Here is a 23,681-nt window from a genome sequence, read left to right as displayed (position 1 = left end):
CAACAGGCACTGGGCCAGAGTGGCCAACAGGCCATAGTGTGCCAACCCCTGCTCTGAAAGATAAGAACTTTTCCCTTTAATACACAATTTTTCTCTTTAATACTATTTTTAAAAGTTAATAAAAAATCTCTTTTCTTGGGGTTTCCCTGGTGGCACAGTGGTTGAGAGTCCGCCTGCTGATGCAGGGGACACGGGTTCGAGCTCTGGTCCTGGAAGATACCACATGCTGCGGAGCAACTAAGCCCATGCACCACAACTACTGAGCCTGCGCTCTAGAGCCCCTAGCCACAACTACTGAAGCCCATATGCCTAGAGACCGTGCTCCGCAACAAGAGAAGCCACTGCAATGAAGCGTAGCCCCTGCTCACCACAACTAGAGAAAACCCGCGCACAGCAGCGAAGACCCAATGCAGCCAAAAATAAATAAATAAGTAAATAAATTTACTTTTAAAAAATAATTTCCTCAATTTTACATTTGTATTTCCTTTCAACCATGCCCAAAATCTCAATTCTCAACACCACTAGCACAATTACTTTTCCTATAATAATACACACAAAAGTCTCCAAATAACAATATCAACACTACTATCAACAATATGATTACTGAAGACAGTTTCATACCTTGGGGGTTTTCTTGTTTGGTTGAGTGGTTTGGTTTGTTTTGGTTTACATGCTAAGGGTGTATTCCTACAAGGGATATACAGTTAAATGATTCTGTTTTAAAGTCAATTAGAATAATTCTAAAAAAGAACTATGTCCCACCTAGGAACAGGTTCATTTGTTTTATTTTACTTTCAATTTTCAGTGACTGCTTTTAAAAATTTCTTTAGCTTTGTTTTAGAATTCTCCATAATATTTACACGATTCTGAAGTTAAATATAACAAATAATGTATATTCAGGTTAAGCCTAATTTCTGTCTATGCTCCTTCTACACTATTGCCTCCCTCCCCTACAGATAATCATTTTTTAATGCTTTATCCTTCCATCTTTTTAAAAGTATAAGCAAGTATGCATATTTTTTGTATTTCTCATTTTTTTTTTTGGTTGAATAGACTTCTGCACATGTCCACAAGAAAGATATAGTAGGCAGTGTTTCCCAAAATTTGACCGTGAAACTCTTTTCCTATGGAGCATCCTGAAGGGTGAATATTGGGCAAAACACATTTGGAAAATGCTGCCATAATTCATAGAAGAAAATAATCTATGGATTCTCAGTAAGTTTACATTAGCTGAAACAGTTTTTTTCTCCACAAAGTGAAGGGGTCTCTTTGTTTTTTATTTAAACAAATCACCTCCTAAATTCATCAATCCTCTCCAAGAGTAAGATTTCTGTGACTCTTCTGAGCACACCCACCATGGAACTGTGATGGACAGTTTGCAACTGTGGCTGCAAAATCCTGCAACATTGGAGTCTCTTGACTCCCCACACAGCAGGTTTGTTCTTTCTTTAATGCCAGTCCCCTCTGAACAGGGTCACTTCCTGGCTCCGTGAGCTGTCTTCAATCACCAAAGATCATAAAATAAGCCACGAAGACATTTCCCTGTTGTTTTACCTCTGTTCTCACCTTCCTAGTGTCATTAATTAACATGAAAGTCCAATGCTCTCTCCTTGCTCATGGGTCCAAGTGCACACCCCACTCTGAAGAAGCCACTCGGTGGGCCTGTTTGTCAGAGTATGCATTCTTTGTCCCCAAAGACTCTTCTTGTGTGGTCCCTTTATCTGTAGTTGAAAGACTTCTCTCTTTGCTCCAGGCACTAGAGGTGGTTAGTGGGTTTCGCCAGAGGATAGGAAGACTCCTCACTGCTGATACATCAAGAGAAAATTAATAAAGGATTCTGAGCAACACTCAGTGAAACTGAATTCTTAAATTCTTGCTGAGATAGGGCTTTTAGGAAGCCTGATGATGAGATAAACTCCACTTCCTCTGTGTGTACCCAGCTCTTCGATGCAGCACCAAGGCAATTTGTCCTGTGTAACAACCTAGCATGAATCACTACAAAGCTAAAACCACATCCATAGAGAGCTCACAGAGATGGAGATTAGTGCCTCGTGAAAAAGGCCAGACCACTGCAGATGGTAAAGGGTTCATCTAAATCAGTGTTTGTAGTTGCCAGCAAAGCGAGGTTTTCTTGCTGCTTTGACTCTAGCTGTCTTCCTTCAGGGCTGCTCTTGTGTTTGAACCTTTCCGTGTGGGAGGCCTTCAGCCCCCTTTTCCTGAGGTGCACCTTTCATACACAGTCTAGGCAGCCTGCCAAGGGAAAGCAATTCTGAGACCCAATACCCTCTCTCCTGCTCACACTCTCCCATCCCTTGACCTTCCATCTGGTCCTGAAGACAAGCTCCTTTCTTTTTGGCCCTTTGTCACCCCATTCTTTCTCCCCTTCCAGGCTTTTACCTGTGTAGAGGCCCTGCCCATGTGTCTGAGATGGAATTCTATAGGTTCACACCAGGATACCTCAACTGGAGTCCTTAGCTGGGGTTTTTCCAAGAAAGATCCACAGACCACCTGCACCAGAATCACCATAGTGTGCCTGTTAAAAATACAAATCATGAGGTCCCAGCCTAGACCTTCTGAACAGGATCTTTTGCAAGAAGCCTATAATCTTCACCATTAACACCCGAATGCTTCTCTTTGCATTAGTTTAAGAACCAGCCCTTGTAGATCTGGCTGTTTCTTTAGAAAACCTTTTACCTATTTGCAGAGAAGCCTCACCTGCCTCACACCCGTAGGCTTATAGTATTAAACACGTTGTTGTCATTTTGCTTTACCCCTCACTCTAAAAGTCCCATGAACTTAGCACTTCATATCTCTATAGTTTTTTTTTTTTTAGTTCTCATCAAAAGAAAGGCATGAAAAAATAAGAGAGTCCAAAACTGCCTTCTACCATAAAAAAAAAAAAAAAGGAGAAAACAGAACAAACTGCTTTCAGACAATGGACAGCAGGCAGTGCAGGACTCTGATTGCTGAGAAAAGGGGACAAGTGAAGTGAGCTATACAATCCTCCGGTCCTCCTGCCTGGAGGCAATTTCTGAACTGCCGTTTGGGCTGAGGAAGAACTCTGATCCCAGCAGTCTCATCCAATTGAGATGACAGAGATCAGAGTTCAGGGAGGCCAAGCCAGCTAGAATTTCGGGCAGAGTACAGATAGAAGGAGATACATAGAGAAAGACCTCCAGAAAGCTGAACGGGGTCCCCTTGCATCTTTGATTGAAAGACCAACCTCCACAGGGATAAAACTCCACAAGTGGGACAGAGAACATCCAAGAAAAGAGCATTACCAGGAGCTTCAAGCCAAAAAATTCCCAGAGCTTACACAGGGCTGGGAACCATTTGAGTATCCACCAGCCAGAGTAGAGGAACCTCACTGAATACATTCAGCATAGACCCCAGAGACAGTCACATCTTAGAAATGGGATTAAACTAACCCTAAAGTAAAGGGTACTCTACAACTACTCTATAAGAGCTTTAAAACAAGCTTTGAAAGGACCAAACTGATCCACAAGAAATTTAATTGCCTGTCAAAAAAATAGCAAACAAACAAAAACTCCAACAAACTTTAAAGGAATAAAATAATATCTAGCACTCAACAATGAAAAAAATGCAGTCTTACATCCAATAAAAAAGTACTAGATTTCCAAGAAGCAGAAAAGTGTGACACATAACTAGTAGAAAAATCAATTTAAAAATACCCAGGAAAATGTAAATTTGTGCAGCCTCTATGGAAAACAGTATGGAGGTTACTTAAAAAACTAAAAATAGAGTTACCATATGGTCCAGCAATCCCACTCCTGGGCATATATCCAGAGAAAACTATAATTTAAAAAGATACATATACCCTAATGTTCACTGCAGCACTATTTACAATAGCTAGGACATGGAAACAACCTAAATGACAGATGAATGGATAAAGAAGCTGTGGTATATATACAATGGAATATTACTCAGCCATAAAAAAGAATGAAATAATGTCATTTGCAGCAACATGGATAGACCTAGATATTATCATACTAAGTGAACTAAGTCAGACAAAGACAAATCTCATATGATACTGCTTATAAGTGGAATCTGAAAAAAGTTGTACAAATGAACTTATTTCCAAAACAGAGACACAGACATAGAAAACAAATTTATGGTAACCAAAGGGGAAACGGTGGGGGAAGAGGGATAAATTTGGAGTTTGGCATTAACAGATACACAATACTATATATAAAATAGATAAACAAAAAAGATCTACTATATAGCACAGGCAACTATATTCAATATCTTGTAATAACCTATAATGGAAAATCAACTGGAAAAGGATATATATATAAACATACATATATGTATAACTGAATCACTTTGCTGTACACCTGAAACTAACACAACATTGTAAATCAACTATATTTCAATAAAAATTTTTTTAAATAAAATAAATGAAATGAAAATGTAATGTTCAGAGTAAATTCTAGTTGGTTGCATATGTACAATAAAAATATAGTTATAAATTTTCCTCAAAAAATTAAGAGGACCCAGAAAAAATAGAGAAATGGAGTTATCAAAAAAACATAAAAATAGATATTATAAAGGTGTGATATGATCAAAGATTTAAAGGAAAACACATGAATAATGAGGAGAAAAGTGAACAGTGTAAAAAAGAAGCAAATGAGAAGTACAACATTGAAAATGAAATTTTTACAGAGTAGAACTTACAGACTAGACATCCGAGAATAAAAGCAATGAGCTTGAATTCAAAATGAAACACAAAGAAAAAAAAATTACAGAAAAAAGGAAAAGAACCTCAGTGATCTTTGGGACATTATCAAGTAGTCTAGCATAAATATAATTAGAATCCAAAGAAGAAAGAGAAGGAGGATAGAAAAAAAAAAAAAAACTTGATGGGGCTTCCCTGGTGGCACAGTGGTTAAGAACCCTCCTGCCAATGCAGGGGACATGGGTTCGAGCCCTGGTCTGGGAAGATCCCACATGCCGCGGAACAACTAAGCCCGTGCGCTACAACTACTGAGCCTGCGCTCTAGAGCCCACAAGCTACAACTACTGAAGCCCGTGTGCCTACAGCCCATGCTCTGCAACAAGAGAAGCCACTGCAATGAGAAGCCCGCACACTGCAACGAAGATCCAATGCAGCCAAAAATAAATAAATAAATAATTATTTTTAAAAAAAATTTGAATAAATGATGCCTGAAAATTTTCCAAAACCAATGAAAACTCTAAACCCAAAGATCCAGGTATTTCCTGGTGGTCCAGTGGTTAGGACTCCACGATTGCACTGCTTGGGGCACAGGTTTGATCCCTGGTCAGGGAACTAAGATCCCACAAGCTGTGCAGCATGGCCAAAAATATAATTTTTTTAACTAAAAAAAAAAAAACCCAAAGATCCAAGAATCTTAACAAACCCCAGTTATCACAATAACTAACAGGGACAACTACACCAAGGAACATTATAATCAAACTGATGAAAACCTGTGATAAAGAGAAAAACCTTAAAAGTAGCCAGAGGAAAATGACACATTACAGACAAAGGAAGAAATATATGAATCACTATGACCTTCTTGATGGAAATTATGCAAGCCTGAAGACAATGGAGTGCTGAAAGGAAAAAAAAAATTCTATACCCAGTGTAAAACTAAAAGCCAAATAAAAACTTACAGATGAGAAAAAGCTGAAAGAATTTCCCAGCAGCAGACTTGCCCCAAAAGAAATGTAATTCTGAGGGGTGTCCAGATAGAAGAGTAGGAAGCTCCTGGCTCACCTCCTGCCACAGAAAACCAGAACTGCAACTATTTATGGAGCAACCATCAAGGAGAATCCACAACTGAAGGCATAAAGAAGGATCAACAACAAAAGGGGTAAGAGGGGCGTGTGTGGTCAAGAACCACACCCTCAGGCAAGCAAACCACAAATGGGAGGATAGTCACAATACTAGAGGTTCTCCAAGCCGCACATCAGGTGCCTCAGCACCAGGAAGGTGAGCCCCCAGAACATTTGGCTTTAAGGCCAGTGGGGCTTGTGCACAGAGGAGCCAAGGGCTGTAGGAAACAGAGACTCTGCTCTTAAAGGACACATGCAAAACCTCACATGCTCCAAGACCCAGAGCAGAGGCAGCAATTTTTAAGGAGCCTGGATCAGATCCACTTGCTGAACTTGGAGAGCTGCCCAGAGAGACAGGAGGCAGTTGGGACTCCCCCTGGGGATACGGACACTGGTGGCAGCCATTTTTGAAAGCTCATTCAACTGTGAAGACACTAGTGCTGAAAAGGGCCATTTGGAGTCCTCCCTCTAGCCTACTAGCACCTGGGGTTTAACTGTCTGCCAGCTGGTCAGCACCAGCCACAGACCACTTCCCCAGCCCTCCCAGCCAGCAGCCCCAAGGTCCCGCCCCAGCCATAAGCAGGCCCAGGGCCTGACCTTGCCCACAAGTAGGTTGGAACCAGCTCCAGGACACCCAAGGTCCCAGTCCTACCAATCAGTGGGCTGGAACCAGCCTCAAAGGCCCCAGACAACAATGTTAGCTACACCAGTACCCTGTCCTACCCATCAATAGCCAGCAGCCTCCACACAAGGCAGGGCCTGGCAGCCAACGGGGTCGGGGCCCAGCCCTGTAAACCAGCATGCCCACAGTAGTTGGCCTGGCCACAACAGAAGGAACCATGCAGCCCACATAGGGGGCACCCCAAGAGCGTACAGCTCTGATGACCAGCAAGGAGTGTGCTGCAGGGCCCCACAGGACATCTATTACATAAGGCCACTTCTCCAAGATCAGGAAATGTAACTGACATACCGAATACATAGAAATAAAAACTATGAGATTTAGGTAAAATGAGGCAATAGTGGAATAGTGGCAATGTTCCAAATGAAGGAACAAGATAAAACCCCCAAAGAACTAAGCAAAGTGGAGATAAGTAACCTACCTGATAAAGAGTTTAGGGCAATGATCATAAAGATGCTCAATGAACTCAGAAGTATGGATGACCACAGTGAGAGCCCACACTTACATGGTCAATTCATCTATGACAAAGGAGGCAAGAATATACAATGGGGAAAAGACCACCTCTTCAATAAAGGGTGTTGGGAAAACTAGACAGCTACACGCAAAAGAATCAAACTGGAGGAGGAAGTTGCAAGGTGGAGGAGTAGAAGGACTTGAGCTCACCCATTCTTACAAAAACACCAAAATCACAACTTAATGTTGAACAACCATTGACAAAAAAAACCTGGAAACTACCAAAACGGATACCCTACATCCAAAGACAAATAAGAAACCACAATGAGACAGTAGGGGGGGCACAATCACAATATATCAAATCCCATACCTGCCGGTTGGGTGACCCACAAACTGGAAAATAATTATACCACAGAAGTTCTCCCACAGGAGTGAAAGTCCTGAGCCACACATCAGGCTTCCAAGCCTGGGGGTCTAGCAACAGGAGGAGGAGCCCCCAGAGAAACTGGCTTTGAAGGTCAGCAGGGTTTGATCACAGGAATTCCACAGGACTGGGGGAAACAGAAACTCCACTCGTGGAGGGTGCACACAAGTTCTCATGCATATTAGGACCCAGGGGGAAAAAGCAGTGACCTCATAAGAGACTGAGCCAGACCTACCTGCTAGTACTGGAGGGTCTTCTGCAGGGATGGGGGCAGCTGCGGCTCACTGTGGGGACAAAGACATTGGCAACAGCAGTCTGGAAGTACTCATTGGTGTGAGCCCTCCTGGAGGCTGACATTTCCTCCCCAAGACCTAGCTCCACCCAACAGCCAGTAGGCTCCAGTGCTGGGATGCCTCAGGCTGAAAACCAATAGGGCAGGAACACAGACCCACCATCAGCAGACAGGCTGCTTAAAGTCTTCCTGAGCACAGCTCTGCCCACCAGAGGGACAAGACCCAGTTCCACCCACCAGTGGGCAAGAAACAGTCCCTCACACCAGGAAGCCTGCACAGCCTCTTAGATAGCCTCATCCACCAGAGGACAGACAGCAGAAGCAAGAAAACTACAATCCTGCAGCCTACAGAAAGGAAACTGCAATCACAGAAAGTTAGACAAAATGAGGCAGCAGAGGAATATGTCCCAGAGGAAGGAACAAGATAAAACCCCAGAAGAACAACTAAGAGAAGTGGAGATAGGCAACCTGCCAGAAAAAGAATTCACAGCAATGATCATGAAGATGATCCAAGATCTCAGAAAAAGAATGGAGGCACAGATCGAGAAGATACAAGAAATTTTTAACAAAGACCTAGAAGAACTAAAGAACAAACAAACAGAGATGAACAATAAAATAACTGAAATGAAAAATACACTAGAAGGAATCAACAGCAGAATAACTGAGGCAGAAGAACGAATAAGTGAGCTGGAAGACAGAATGGTGAAAATTACCGCCACAGAACAGAATAAAGACAGAATGGTGAAAATTACTGCCACAGAACAGAATAAAGAAAAAAGAATGAAAAGAAATGGGGACTGTCTCAGAGACCTCTGGGACAACATTAAATGCACCAACATTCATATTATAGGGGTCCCAGAAGAAGAAGAAAAAGAGAAAGGGCCTGAGAAAATATTTGAAGAGATAATAGCTGAAAACTTCCATAACATAGGAAAGGAAATAGTCACCCAAGTCCAGGAAGTGCAGAGAGTCCCAGGCAGGATAAACCCAAACAAGAACACACTGAAAGACATAGTAATCAAACTGACAAAAATTAAAGACAAAGAAAAAAATATTAAAAGCAGCAAGGGAAAAGCAACAAATAACATACAAGGGAACTCCCATAATGTTATCAGCTGATTTCTCAGCAGAAACTCAGCAGACCAGAAGGGAGTGGCATGGTATATTTAAAGTGGTGGAAGGGAAGAACCTACAACCAAGAATACTCTACTCAGCAAGGCTCTCATTAAGATTCAACAGAGAAATCAAAAGTTTTACAGACAAACAAAAGAGAATTCAGCACCACCAGACCTGGTTTGCAACAAATGCTAAAGGAACTTCTCTTAGCAGAAAAGAAAAGGCTACTACTAGAAACAAGAAAATTACAAATGGAAAATGTCACCGGTAAAGGCAAACATACAATACAGGTAAGAAATCATCCACACACAAATATGATATCAAAACCAGCATTTCTGAGGAAAGAATAAATGCAGGATACTGGAAATGCATTTGAAATTAAAAGACCAGCAACTTAAAACAATCTTGTTTATATAGAGACTGCTATATCAAAACCTCATGGTAACGGCAAACTGAAAATGTACAATACGTACACACACACAAAAGAAAAAAGAATCCAAACACAACACGTTAGTCATCAAATCACAAGAGAAGGGAATAAAAGATGAAGGGAAGAAAAAAGACCTACAAAAACAAATATAAAACAATTAAGAAAATGGAAATAGGAACATACATATTGATATTTACCTTAAATGTAAGTGGATTAAATGCTCCAACCAGAGCTTCCCTGGTGGCGCAGTGGTTGAGAGTCCGCCTGCCGATGCAGGGGACATGGGTTCGTGCCCCGGTCTGGGAAGATCCCACATGCCGCAGAGCGGCTGGACCCATGAGCTATGGATGCTGAGCCTGCGCGTCGGAGCCTGTGCTCCACAACGGGAGAGGCCATAACAGTGAGAGGCCCGTGTACCGCAAACAAACAAACAAACAAACAAAAAACATAAATGCTCCAACCAAAAGACATAGACTGGCTGAATAGATACAAAAACAAGACCCTTATATATGCTGTCTACAAGAGATCCACTTCAGATCTAGGGACACATGTAGACTGAAAGTGAGGGGATGGAAAAAGGTATTCCATGCAAATGGAAATCAAAAGAAACCTGGGGTAGCAGTACTCACATCACACAAAATAGACGTTAAAATAAAGACTGTTAAAAGAGACAAAGAAGGACACTACATAATGATCAAGGGATCAATCCAAGAAAAAGACATAATAATTGTAAATATATATGCACCCAACATAGGAGCACCCCAATATATAAGGCAAATACTAACAGCCATAAAAGGAGAAATCAACAGTAACACAATAATAGTGGGAGACTTTAATACCCCACTTTCATCAATGGACAGATCATCCAGACAGAAGTTCAGTAAGGAAACACAGGCTTTAAAAGACACATTAGACCAGCTGGACTTCATTGATATTTATACAGCATTCCATCCCAAAACAGCAGAATACACATCCTTCTCAAGTGCACATGGAACATTCTCCAGGATTGATCATATGCTGGGCCACAAAGCAAGCCTCTGTAAATTTAACAAAATTGAAATCATATCAAGCTTCTTTTCCAACAACAATGCTATCAGATTAGAAATCGACTACAAGAACAAAAACTGTAAAAAACACAAACATGTGGAGGCTAAACAATATGCTACTAAACAACCAATGGATTACTGAAGAAATCAAAGAGGAAATCAAAAAATACCTAGAGACAAATGAAAACAAAAGCATGACAATCCAAAAAGGGAACTCTCCTACACTGTTGGTATACAATTGGTACAGCCAATGTACATTGGTACATAGGTATAGTCACTATGGAGAACACTGGTACATTGTTACAGCCACTATGGAGAATAGTATGGAGGCTCCTTAAAAAACTAAAAATAGAGCTACCATATGATCCAACAATCCCACTCCTGGGCATATATATATGGAGAAAACCATAATTCAAAAAGATACTTGCACCGCAGTGTTCATTGCAGCACTATTTATAATAACCAGTTCATGGAAGCAACCTAAAGGTCCATCAACAGATGAATGGATAAAGAAGATGTAGTACATATATACAATGGAATATTACTCAGACATTAAAAAAATAATGAAAAATGCCATTTACAGTGCAATGGATGGACCTAGAGATTGTCATACTGAGTTAAGTTAGTCAGACAGAGAAAGACATATATGTGATATTGCTGATATGTAGAATCTAAAAAAATGGTACAAATGAACGTATTTACAAGAAATAAAAAGAGTAACAGATGTAGAAGACAAACTTATGGTTATGAAGGGGGAAGGGAGGGAGGAATAAACTGGGAGATTGGGATTGACATATACACTATATATAAAATAGATAACTAATAAGAACCTACTGTATAGCACAGGGAACTCCACTCAGTACTCTGTAATGACCTATTTAGGAAAAAGAATCTAAAAAAGAGTTCATATATGTATATGTATAACTGATTCACTTTACTGTACAGCAGAAACTAACACAACATTGTAAATCAACTATACTCCAATAAAAATTAATTAAAAGAACAAAACAAACAGAAAACCCAAACTAAAAAAAAAATCTATGGGACATGGGAAAAGCAGTTCTAAGAGGGATGTTTATAGCAATACAATCTTACATCAGGAAACAAGAGAAATCACAAATAAACAACATAACCTTACAGCTAAAGCAAGTAGAGAAAGAAGAGCAAACAAAACCCAAAGTTAGTAGAAGGAAAGAAATCAGAGCAGAAATAAATGAAATAGAAATGAAGAAAACAATAGAAAAGATTAAAGAAACTGAAATATTGTTCTTTGAAAAGATAAACAAAATTGATAAATCTTTAGCCAGACTCATGAAGAAAAAAAAGGGAGAAGACTCAAATCAATAAAATTGGAAATGAAAAAGGAGACGTTACAACAGACACCACAGAAATACAAAGGATCATAAGAGACTACTACAAGCAACTGTATGCCAATAAAACAGACAACCTGGAAGAAATGGACAAATTATTTGAAAGGTACAACCTTCCAAGACTGAACCAGGAATAAATAGAAAATATGAACAGACCAATCACAAGTAATGAAATTGAAACTGTGATTTTAAAACTCTCAACAAACAAAAGTCCAGGACCAGATGGTTTCACAGGCAAATTCTACAAAACACTTAGAGAAGAGCTAACACTAATCCTTCTCAAACTTTTCCAAAAAATTGCAGAGGAAGGAATACTCCCAAACTCATTGTATGAGCCACCATCACCCTGATACCAAAAACAGACAAAGATACCACATAAAAAGAAAATTACAGGCAAATATCACTAATGAACATAGATGCAAAAATCCTCAATAAAATACTAGCAATCCGAATCCAATAATACATTAAAAGGATCATACACCATGATCAAGTGGGATTTAACCCAGAGATGCAAGGATTTTTTTAATATCCACAAATCAATCAGTGTGATACACCACATCAACAAATTGAAGAATAAAAACGATATGATCATCTCAATAGATGCAGAAAAAGCTTTTGACAAAATTCAACACTGAAAGCATTTCCTCTAAGATCAGGAACAAGACAAGGATGTCCACTCTCACCACTACTATTCAACATAGTTTTGGAAGTCTTAGCCACGGCAATCAGAGAAGAAAAGAAATAAAAGGAATACAAATTGGAAAGAAGAAGTAAAAGTGTCACTGTTTGCAGATGACATGATACTACACGTACATCAAAATTCAACACCCATTTATGATAAAAACTCTCCAGAAACTGGGCATAGAGGGAAACCACCTCAAAATAGTAAAGGCCATATACTACAAACCCACAGCAAACATCATTCTCAATGGTGAAATACTGAAAGCATTTCCTCTAAGATCAGGAACAAGACAAGGATGTCCACTCTCACCACTACTATTCAACATAGTTTTGGATTGGAAGACTCAACATTGTGAAAATGACTCTACAACCCAAAGCAATCTACAGATTCAATGCAATCCCTATCAAATTACCAATGGCATTTTTCACAGAACTAGAACAAAAAATCTTAAAATGTGTATGGAGACACAAAGATCCCTCTTGAGAAGAAAAAAGGAGCTGAAGGAATCAGGCTCCCTGACTTGAGACTATTCTACAAAGCTACATTAAACAAGACAGTATGGTACTGGAAAAAAAACAGAAATATAGATCAATGGAACAGGATAGAAAGCCTAGAAATAAACCCATGTGCCTATGGTCAGTTAATCTACAACAAAGGAGGTAAGACTGTACAATGGAGGAAAGACAGTCTCTTCAATAAATAGTGCTGGGAAAACTGGACAGCTACATGTAAAAGAATGAAATTAGAACATTCTTTAACACCATACACAAAAATAAACTCAAAATGGATTAAAGACCTAAATGTAAGACTGGATACTATTAAACTCTTAGAGGAAAACACAGGCAGAACACACTTTGACATAAATCGCAGCAATATCTTTTTTGAGCTGTCGCCCACAGTAATGGAAATAAAAACAAAAATAGACAAATCGGACCTAATTAAACTCAAAAGCTTTTGCAGAGCAAAGGAAACCATAAACAAAATGAAAAGAGAACCCGCAGAAAGGGAGAAAATATTTGCAAATTATGTGACCGACAAGGGATTAGTCTCCAAAATTTACAAACAGCTCATGTGGCTCTACATCAAAAAGACAGGGCTTCCCTGGTGGCGCAGTGGTTGAGAGTCTGCCTGCCGATGCAGGGGACACGGGTTCATGCCCTGGTCTGGGAGGATCCCACATGCCGCGGAGTGGCTAGGGCCGTGAGCCATGGCCGCTGAGCCTGCGCATCCGGAGCCTGTGCTCCACAATGGGAGAGGCCACAACAGTGAGAGGCCCGCGTACCGCAAAAAAAAAAAGACAAAAAACCCAGTCAAAAAATGAGCAGAAGACCTAAATAGACATTTCTCCAAAGAAGACATATAGATGGCCATGAGGCAAAGGAAAAGATGCTCAACATCACTAATTATTAGAGAGATGCAAATCAAAACTATAATGAGATATCACCTCAAACCAGTCAAAATAGCCATCATCAAAAAGTCTACAAACAGTGAACCCTGGACAGGGTGTGGAGAAAAGGAAACCCTCCATACTGTTGGTGGGAATGTAAATTGGTACAGCCACTATGGAGAACAGTATGGAGGTTCCTTAAAAAACTAAAAATAGAGCTACCATATGATCCAGCAATCCCACTCCTGGGCATATATCTGGAGGAAAACATGGTTTGAAAGGATACATGCACCCCAATGTTCATTGCAGCACTGTTTAAAATAGCCAAGACATGGAAGCAAGCTAAATGTCCATTGACAGATGATTGGATAAAGAAGATGTGGTACATATATACAATGGAATATTACTCAGCCATTATAAAGAAAGAAATAATGCCATTTGCAACAACATGGATGGACCTGGAGATTATCATACTAAGTGAAGTAAGTCAGACAGAGAAAGACAAATATATGATATGGCTTATATGGGGAATCTAAAAAAAAAATGATACAAATGAACTTATTTAACAGAAACAGAAAAGACTCACAGACTTAGAGAACTAAACTTATGGTTACTGGGGGGAAGGGGAACAGGGATAGACTGGGAGTTTGGGATTGACGTGTACACACTGCTGTATTTAAAATGGATAACCAACAAGGACCTACTGTATAGCACGGGGAACTCTGCTCAGTATTCTGTAATAACCAAAATGGGAAAAGAATTTGAAAAAGAATAGATACATGTATATGTATAACTGAATCACTTTACTGTACACCTGAAGCTAACAAAACATTGTTAATCAATTATAGTCCAATATAAAATAAAAATTTTTTTTAAAAAGAGAAACAGCAAGGATGCCAGTGCAGCTGCAAGAGAATGAGAATGAGGAGAAGGAGATGGGACCAACGAGTAATGGAGGATAAGACCATATGGGACCTTCTAGGACATTATATGGACAATGGCTATCACTCTGAGTTCATTTGAGGTAGACAAGACTGAGATGGATTATTGAGAAAAAAAAAAAAACTTTTGTTGGGGTCAAAGACAAAAGAGAAATTAGAGAGAGATAAAGTGATTAGGGAATTCAGAAAGAAGATGTGTCTACATCATCTGAGTAGAAAGGGTCACAGAGATCTGGCACTAATTTTGTATGGTTCTCTGTATGTAACAGACCTAATAGCACCTTGAGTTTTTAATATGTAAAAAAAAAAAAGAATCCAACTGGACTAGTTTCTCACACCATATACAAAAATAAACCCAAAATGGATTAAAGACTTAAATATAAGATCTGAAACCATAAAACTCATAGCAGAAAACCTAGACAGTAAGCTCTTTGACGTCAGTCTTAGCGATTTTTTTTGGATCTGTCTCCTCAGGCAAGGGAAATAAAAGCAAAAATAAACAAATGGGACTAAATCAAACTAAAAGGCTTTTGTGCAGCAAAGGAAACTATCAACAAAATGAAAAGGCTGCCTACTAAATGGGAGGAGATATTTGCAAACAATATATCTGATAAGGGGTTAATATCCAAAATAGACAAAGAATTTATATAACTCAACATAAAAAAAAAACCTGATTAAAAAATGGGCAGAGGACCTGAATAGACATTTTTCTAAAGAAGACATACAGATGGCCAACAGACACATGAAAAGATGTTCAACATCACTAATCATTAGGGAAATGCAAATCAAAACGGCAATGAGATATCATCTCACACCCGTTCAATTGGCTGTTATCAAAAAGACAACAAATAACAAGTACTGGGGAGAATGTAGAGAGAAGGGAACCCCACTGCACTGTTATGGGAATGTAAACTGGTGCAGCCATTGTGGAAAACTGAATAGAGATTCCTCAAAAAATTAAAACTAGAACTACCATATGATCCAGCAATTTCACTTCTGGGTATTTTTCCAAAGAAAACAAAAACACTAAGTCAAAAAGATACATGCAGCCCTATGGTTGTTGCAGCATTATTTACAACAGGCAAGATATGGAAGCAAACTAAGTGTCCATTGATGGATGAATAGATTAATAAGACATAAGTATATATATACATAATGTGTATATATGTATACCTTTGTGTGTGTGTATATATGTGTGTGTGTGTATATATATATATACACATACACATTAGGATATTACTCAGCCATTAAAAAAAACTGAAATCTTGCCATTTGCAGTGATTGGACCTAGAGGGTATTATGCTTAGTGAAATAAATCAGACAGAGAAAGAAAAATACCATATGACTTCACTTATGTGTGGAATCTCTAAAACTAAACAAACATGCAGAAACAGACTCACAGATATATACAGAACAAACAAGTGGTTCCTGGAAGAGAGGGGGTGGGGGGATGAGTGAAACAGGTGAGGGATATTTAGAGGCACAAACTTCCAGTTACAAAATAAATGAGTCAGGGGGATGAAACATACAGCATGAGGCATGTAGTAAATAACGTTGTAACATCTTTGTATGATGATAGATGGCAACTAGACTTATAGTGGTGATCATTTTGTAATGTATAAAAATTTCAAACTGCTATGTTGTACACATAGAACTGATACATTCTGTAGGTCAATTATACTTCAGTTAAAAAAAAGAAATGTAATTCTTCATGAAGTTCCTCAGGAAGAAGGAAACACGATAAAACTTGTAACTACACACATAAAAATGAAAAACGCCAGAAATGGTAATATGTAGATAAATATGACACATTTTTCTCATTTTAAATTTCCTTAAAAGATAATTGACTATAGGGCTTCCCTGGTGGTGCAGTGGTTAAGAATCCGCCTGCCAATGCAGGGGACACGGGTTTGAGCCCTGGTCCAGGAAGATCCCACATGCTGTGGAGCAACTAAGCCCATGCGCCACAACTATTGAGCCTGTGCCCTAGAGCCCGCGAGCCACAACGACTGAGCCCGTGTGCCTAGAGCCTGTGCTCTGCAACAAGAGAGGCAACCACAATGAGAAGCCCGCACACCACAACAAAGAGTAGCCCCCACTCGCCACAGCTAGAGAAAGCCCACGGGCAGCAATGATTTCCTTAAAAGATAATTGACTATAGGGCTTCCCTGGTGGTGCAGTGGTTAAGAATCCGCCTGCCAATGCAGGGGACACGGGTTCGAGCCCTGGTCCAGGAAGATCCCACATGCTGTGGAGCAACTAAGCCCATGCGCCACAACTATTGAGCCTGTGCCCTAGAGCCCGCGAGCCACAACGACTGAGCCCGTGTGCCTAGAGCCTGTGCTCTGCAACAAGAGAGGCAACCACAATGAGAAGCCCCCCCCCCACAACAAAGAGTAGCCCCCACTCGCCACAGCTAGAGAAAGCCCACGGGCAGCAATGAAGACCCAACGCAGCCAAAAATAAATAAATAAATAAATTTATTTTTAAAATAAAGATAATTGACTATAAAGCAAAATAGTAACAATGAATTATGTGACAACATATAAAGTAAAATCTATTAAAACAATAGCATAAAGGTTAAGAAGGGGTAAATAAAAGTACACTGTTTTTAGGTTCTTACACTATTACTTGAAGTAGTATAATACTATACGAAAGTAAAATGTGATTAGTTAAAAATGCATATTTTAAGTCTTAGAGTAACAAATAAAAAGTAAAGAAAATGGTGCTTGCTTAGGCAGCATATATAGTAAAAAGAAAAGAAAATAAAACAAGATTAGCTAATAAGCCAATAGTAGAGATAAAATGGAATCCTAAAGCTATAACCAATTAATCCAAAGAAAGCAGGAAAAGTAGAAAAGGAACAATATAGGATAAAAAGGAAACAGATAACAACAGGGTAGACTTAATTCCAATCATATCCATAACTGTATTATAGAATCTAAACATTACTATCAAAAGGCATATATTGCCAAATCAAAACTGAATTATATGCAGTCTATAAGATTTTCACATTAAATATAAAGGCACAAGTTGGTTAAAAGTAAAAGAATGAAAAAGATAAATCATTAAAACACTATCCCCCCAAAAGCTGAAATAGTTATGTTAATATCAGAAAAGTAGCTCTCAGAACAAGAAATACTACCAAGAATAAAGAGGGACATTTTATATTAATAGAGGGGTGAATTCCTCAGGAAGACACAACAATTTAAATATATAAGCACCTAAAAACAAAGCTTCAAAAACATGAAGCAAAACTGATAGAACTGAAAGGAAAAATAGAAAAATCCACAATGATAGTTGGAGAGTCTTTCATTCTTGTCTCAGCAATGATACAAGTAGACAGAAAATCAGCAGCAATATATGAGACTTGAAGAATACATGAAATAGGATGTTCAGTAAGACTGCTGTCCTGGAATTGGCACTAAGGCCTATAGCTGAAAACAATAGGCTCTAAGTATCCCATATTCTAAAGAAAGCTGCCAAAAATGGAAGCCAGCACCCCTTTATTAAGTGATAGACAAATTAGCCCTACTACTCCCTACCAGCATTCCAACTAACATCCACCTGCCTCACCACAAGCCCATATGGGGAAACAATTGTCAAGGGGAAGGAATAAAGTTGGAAGTCTTTGGCTTAGGGAAGAGTCCAAGATTCATATTAAAGAGGCTCCCCAGCCCAGTTCTGGGAGGGGGACCAAAGAAAAATCCATTGTAGAGTCTGAGATTACTTGCCTGAAGGAGAGGCATCTCTCCACTGGCTGCATCCTTGGTGAGCTGTAAGCCAGCAGGCCCATGATAATGCAGCCACCAGCATGGAGAGAAATAAGAGAATTATTGGAAGAGCTTGATCTGTAGCCCTGGGAGTTGTGCAGCACTTGTGAGTTTGACAAAGGCATTTTCTTCTCCTCTGGAAATTTCTGGAGGCAAGCAGCCTATAGGAGCAGCTGAAAGCAGAGAGAAAAGAAAGTGCTGTGATTCTCAAGAGGAAGATTCTCAGCATCCTCGCCCAGCTCACAGAGTCAGAGGGGGAGAACCTGAGTCCCTGCAGCCCCGAATGCAAGGAGCCCTGAGGGTGGAGGAGAAAAAGAGACCAAAGCCAAGGTTATGGCCCAGCAGCCACCTGCCAAGCAAGGCACTCTCAAGTCAGGACCATAGGGTCCCTGCCCCTCCTCCTCTTCCAGTTCCCAACACCACAGGAATTAGACCTCAAAAATCAGTGAGAGTTGAGCGACTAATAAGTCCAAAATCAGACCGCCACCTACAGCTTCCTTCTAAAATGCTGCAGAGGAGAGTGACAGAGCAGCTTGCACGCCCTCCCTCTTAAGTGAGACCGGTGGGCTCTGCGGGGCTGGGGAAGGGGATGGGCTCAGCCCGAAGTCACACCCTGGCCTGGAGTCTGAAGAACTGAAAGCGACTGGAAACCCGTGGGACTGGCCGAAAATGCTGCCAAGGTAAAGGAGGGGGACTTGATGGAGTACCAGTGATAGGGGAAACGTTAGACTATTTCAGGTCTGTATCCCACTGGGTTCCAAGAGCTTAACAAAACCAGATAGAGTATTGCAGTGTATCTAAATAGTGCACGTATTTGTCAATCTCAATGACTTTTCGTCACATTTGTGTGTGCTGCATTATATCTAGATGCAATGATGTGTCACTGAACATTTGGGTTATTTCCATTTTTCCCCCAAGGTTGCTGTAAACATCTTGGGATACATCGCTCTATATTTCTTCTTAGCTCTGTCCTTTGGTGTATGCCAGAAGACTCCCTTCCATCCAGTCCCTTAGCTCACATCTACCCCTGTCAATCTACGGTGACATCCTATCAGTATAGCAAATGCATGGGTTGGTTTTCCTTCTGTGTAGGTGATGGCATGCAACTCGGGCTGGCTTGTACACAGAAGAGAACTTATTGACTCACACAGCTGAAAGTCCAAGGGTACAGGCTCCCCCATCCGGAGCCTCCGAAGCCACCAGCTGGCTGTGTTCTGATCTCTTTGTTCTGCTTTCTCCAGGAGTGGACTTCATCCCCCACTGGACACTCCAGGGAACTGTGACGGCGGCAGCAGCTTCCAAGCCTCACACCTTCACGAAATACAGGGAAAGAAAGTGTATCTTTCCCACAAGCCCCAGCAAACATCTGTATTCACCTCATTGGCTGCAAATGAGCTCTGTACCATCTCTGAACCAATTACTGTGGCCAGGGGGGTGAAATACAGTGATAGAATTAAATTAGGGGCGCCTGGGTGAGTGGTCAATCTATTCACATGGTAGAAATGAGGAGGAGATGTTTATAAAGAAGATTTAAACTCTTGTTGTCAGAAAGAGGGAGCATGGATTCTGGGCACCAAACCACATGTGTCCACTACACCCATGCATGTATCTCTTTCTCCCTGTAGGATTATAAACTCTGAGGGCAGGGGTTATACTGACTTCACCACTGTGTTCACAGAACCCAGAACAGTGCCTGACACAGGAAAGGGAAATGGTTATTGAATGAAAAAATTCACCAAAGTGGAATAACCAAGCCAGAGGAAATAAACATTTTTTAAAGATCTTATTACCTGTTGCCAAATTCTTCTCCAGAAAAAAAAAAAGTACCAATGTATAATAGAATTGTGGTAAAGAATAGTATAATGGTAATGTATGTTAGGATAGCTATTTCCCCAAAAAATTGCCAACATTGAGTTTTATTGTTTTGGTTCACTTCTGATAACATAATATGTGTTAGCAGATTTTTAAGATGCTTTATTTTACATGCATTTAATCATTAACAAAGTTGATCATGTGCAGAGCTAAAATATAAAGTTGGTCTATACATTTTTAAAAGCTATTCAGTAAGATTTTATAAATCTCCCTTTCCAAGTTATAGCTTCCAGTATATTTCCACAGTGAATTGTCTCTGAGGATTTTTTTTAACTGTAGTAAAATACACATAATATAAAATTTACCATCTTAGCCTTTTTTCAGTGTACAGTTCAGTAGTGTTAGGTACATACACATTGTTGTGAAACCAATCTCTGGAACTCTTTTCACCTTGTAAAACTGAAATTTTATACCCATGAAACATCAACACCCCATTTACCCCTTCAGCCAGCATCTGGCAACCACTATTCTCCTTTCTATCACCATGAATTGGACTCCTCTACATATCTCCCGTATATAGAATCACACAGTGTTTGTCCTTTTGTGACTGACTTATTTCACTTAGCATGATGTCCTCAAGGTTCATGATGTTGTAACCTGTGTCAGAATTTCCTTCCTTTTTAAGGCTGAATAGTATTCCATTGTATGTGTATATCACATTGCTTTATCCATTCATCTATTGATGGACACGTGTTGTTTCCACTTTTTGGCTATTGTGACTAATGCTGCAACGGACATGGATGTACCGATATCTGTCCAAGACCCTGTTTTCCACAGTGGCTACAGCGTTTTACATTCCCACCAAGAGCTCATAAGGGTTCCAATTTCTCCACATCCTCACCAACATTTTTTATCTTCTGGCTTTTTTTTTAATAGTAGCCATCCTAATGGGTATGATCTGAGGATTTTACGTCCCATAAAGATGATATAGAACACAAGATGGGTAGTGTCGTGTTAAAGGTGTTGAAAAGGAGTTTCTTCCAAGAAAACAGGCAATGACAATCTCTCATTGGCAGCTAGTGTGGTCCCTGTCCCACATCTACATGTATATTTTGAAAAAAAAGAAACGTTCCATTTCTTGTTCTCAAGAACCAGAAAATTTTGGAGAAGCATGGGTTGTTTCCTATTGTAATTATCTTCCTGGTGTCATTGTCAGGAAGCCAGACATTTCCTGAGGATAAAAAAGAATGGCAACTCTTAACATATGTAAGAACAGCAAAAGAGAATAATTGGAAAAATATAAAACAAGAGGATAAATGATAGGAAATATTATGCATTTCAAGGAATACAGACTGCAGTTAGGAGAAAGAGAGTAAAAGAAACCAAGTTTCCTGTGAATAAGAGGCTGCAAGTCGTCTGCAGGCCACCAGCTATAAGGACAGCAGGAGTGAGGTAGGAGGTGGAAGGGCTCCTGGGCTGGGCAGCTGGTGCTTGTCAAATAGAGCAACACTGAAGCTCTGTTCTCCCTGGACGCTCCCAGGAACAAGTTAATGGCAGCAGCTGAGCTCTGCTGGAGCAAAGAGATAAGATGATCACTCCTGTGGTCAAGGAGACCTCCCCTACTAAACATGCACAGGAAGGCTCCTTGCGGGTCAAAAAGGAGGGGTCGCCACCGCATAGCAGGTGTTGTCAAACCTCCCATTAGCCTCTGCTCTGAAACCCATCTTGGCAAAAAGATGCATACGCATATTGGGAAAGATCCTAGGGCAGGTCAGATATGGGAAAAGAAGTGAGATAATTGGCCAAAGGAGAACAAAGATCCAGAAGAACTGCCCTCTGTAAATGATTTAACCGTCTCTTTACTGCACTTCTCCTCATTATGGAGGATGCCCACACCCTTTCTCTCCGGGTGTGTATTTCTGCCTTGCTTCTATCTTAAATAAACAAACTGTTTCTCTGTGCTCTCCCACATGTTGTGCTGTGTCTCTAATAATAAACTTTGTACCTGTTTTTACAGTTTTTGCCTCTTTGAGAAATTCATTTTTCAAACACAGCAAGAGCCAGGGGAACTTTGCTTCTACTCTCTAGGCCCTGGTGGACTGGTGGCTAGGATTCCTGGTTTTCATCCAGGCTACCCAGGCGCAATTCCTGGGCAGGGAACTAAGATCCAGCTTCAAGACCACTTGCTGCTGTCTCCTTGAGATCAGAAATACTAGCAGAAACATCTTGAGAGAAGTGAACAGAGGGTGATGATGTCACTCGTTTATTTATTGAGCTTGTCCTACGTGTCAGGCATTTTGGAGACACTGGAGATTACACCATTGAACAAAATAGACAAGTTCCACCTTCATGGCATTTCATTATAGAGAAGGAGGCTGGTGATTAAGTAAATATATAGCATTTCAGATAGTGAGTCCTATGGAGAATGACACAGGGCAAGGGTAAAAGGAGTATGTTGGTGGGACTGCCATGTGTTCCCATGTTATATAGAAAGACCAGGAGACGAGCATCTATTACAGTGATATCTGAAGAGACACCTGGGGGAAGAGAGGGATCGAGAGGGAGTGAACCATGCAGATGTCTGGGGGAGGGACACCCAGGTATGTGCAAAAGCACTGGAGCAGAAACAAGCCCAGGCATGTCGGAGGGGCAGTAAGGAAATCTGTGTGGCTTGAAGGGATGGATGATGGGAAAGTGATAGGAAATGGTGTCAAGAGTAGAAGGGCAGAAATCGGGACCCCTTGGTACTTGGTGATCCTGGCAGCAAAGTGGTTTTCCCTTTAACTTGAGTTTGAGCCATCTTAAAAAATATTGATTAATTATAGTTGCTATGAAATCATTTTATTCTGCATTATCATGTTTCTAAAATTACATTGGTAATGAAGCAAAGGGGGCAAAATGTTAGTAAGTAGCCAATTTGGGTAAAGGTGTGTAGGAAATTTTTGTTCTGCTTTTGTGACTTTTCTGTAAGTTTGAAATTATGTTAAAATTTTAAAGTTATATAAATTCCGTTGACAACTTTTTTTTTTTTTTTTTTGGCTGCGTTGGGTCTTCGTTGCTGCGCGGGCTTTCTCTAGTTGCGGCGAGCAGGGGCTACTCTTCGTTGTGGTGCATGGGCTTCTCATTGCAGTGGTTTCTCTTGTGGAGCATAGGCTCTAGGTGCGTGGGCTTCCATAGTTGTGTCTCGTGGGCTCAGTAGTTGTGGCTTGCGGGCTCTAGAGCACAGGCTCAGTAGTTCTGGCACAGGGGCTTAGCTGCTCTGCAGCATGTGGTATCTTCCCGTACCGGGGCTCGAACCCGTGTCCCCTACATTGGCAGACGTATTCTTAACCACTGCGCCACCAGGGAATTCCCGATTTCTGTTTTTAAAATATCATTCTGTCAGGGTATTTGGCAAGAAGAGGAAACTGTCTAGGGCTGGGTTAAAAGCAGAGAAACCAGTTAGAAGGCACTTGCCATAAC

The 23,681-nt window shown here is 40.3% G+C and overlaps 1 protein-coding gene across 3 annotated transcripts in view; it reads right to left on the bottom strand.

Moving 5' to 3' along the window:
- Positions 1-23,681, bottom strand: part of URB2 (URB2 ribosome biogenesis homolog) — a 112,813-nt gene that overhangs the window by 22,529 nt on the left and 66,603 nt on the right. Inside the window, exon 11 of one of the 3 annotated variants that reach the window (XM_028481724.2) lies at positions 18,483-18,580. The exons of 1 other annotated variant lie outside the window; for it this stretch is intronic. The gene's annotated coding sequence lies outside the window, so the exon portion shown is untranslated. Of the gene's footprint in view, positions 1-18,482; positions 18,581-19,688; positions 19,719-23,681 lie in introns of those variants that run through there. One more of the 3 variants, XM_055081311.1, reaches the window with a different exon arrangement.

Source organism: Physeter macrocephalus, chromosome 20 (assembly GCF_002837175.3).
Source record: "Physeter macrocephalus isolate SW-GA chromosome 20, ASM283717v5, whole genome shotgun sequence".
Lineage (NCBI taxonomy): Eukaryota > Metazoa > Chordata > Mammalia > Artiodactyla > Physeteridae > Physeter > Physeter macrocephalus.
Note: the sequence above shows the minus strand (reverse complement) of the source record. Positions and strands in the feature narration are given on the sequence as shown.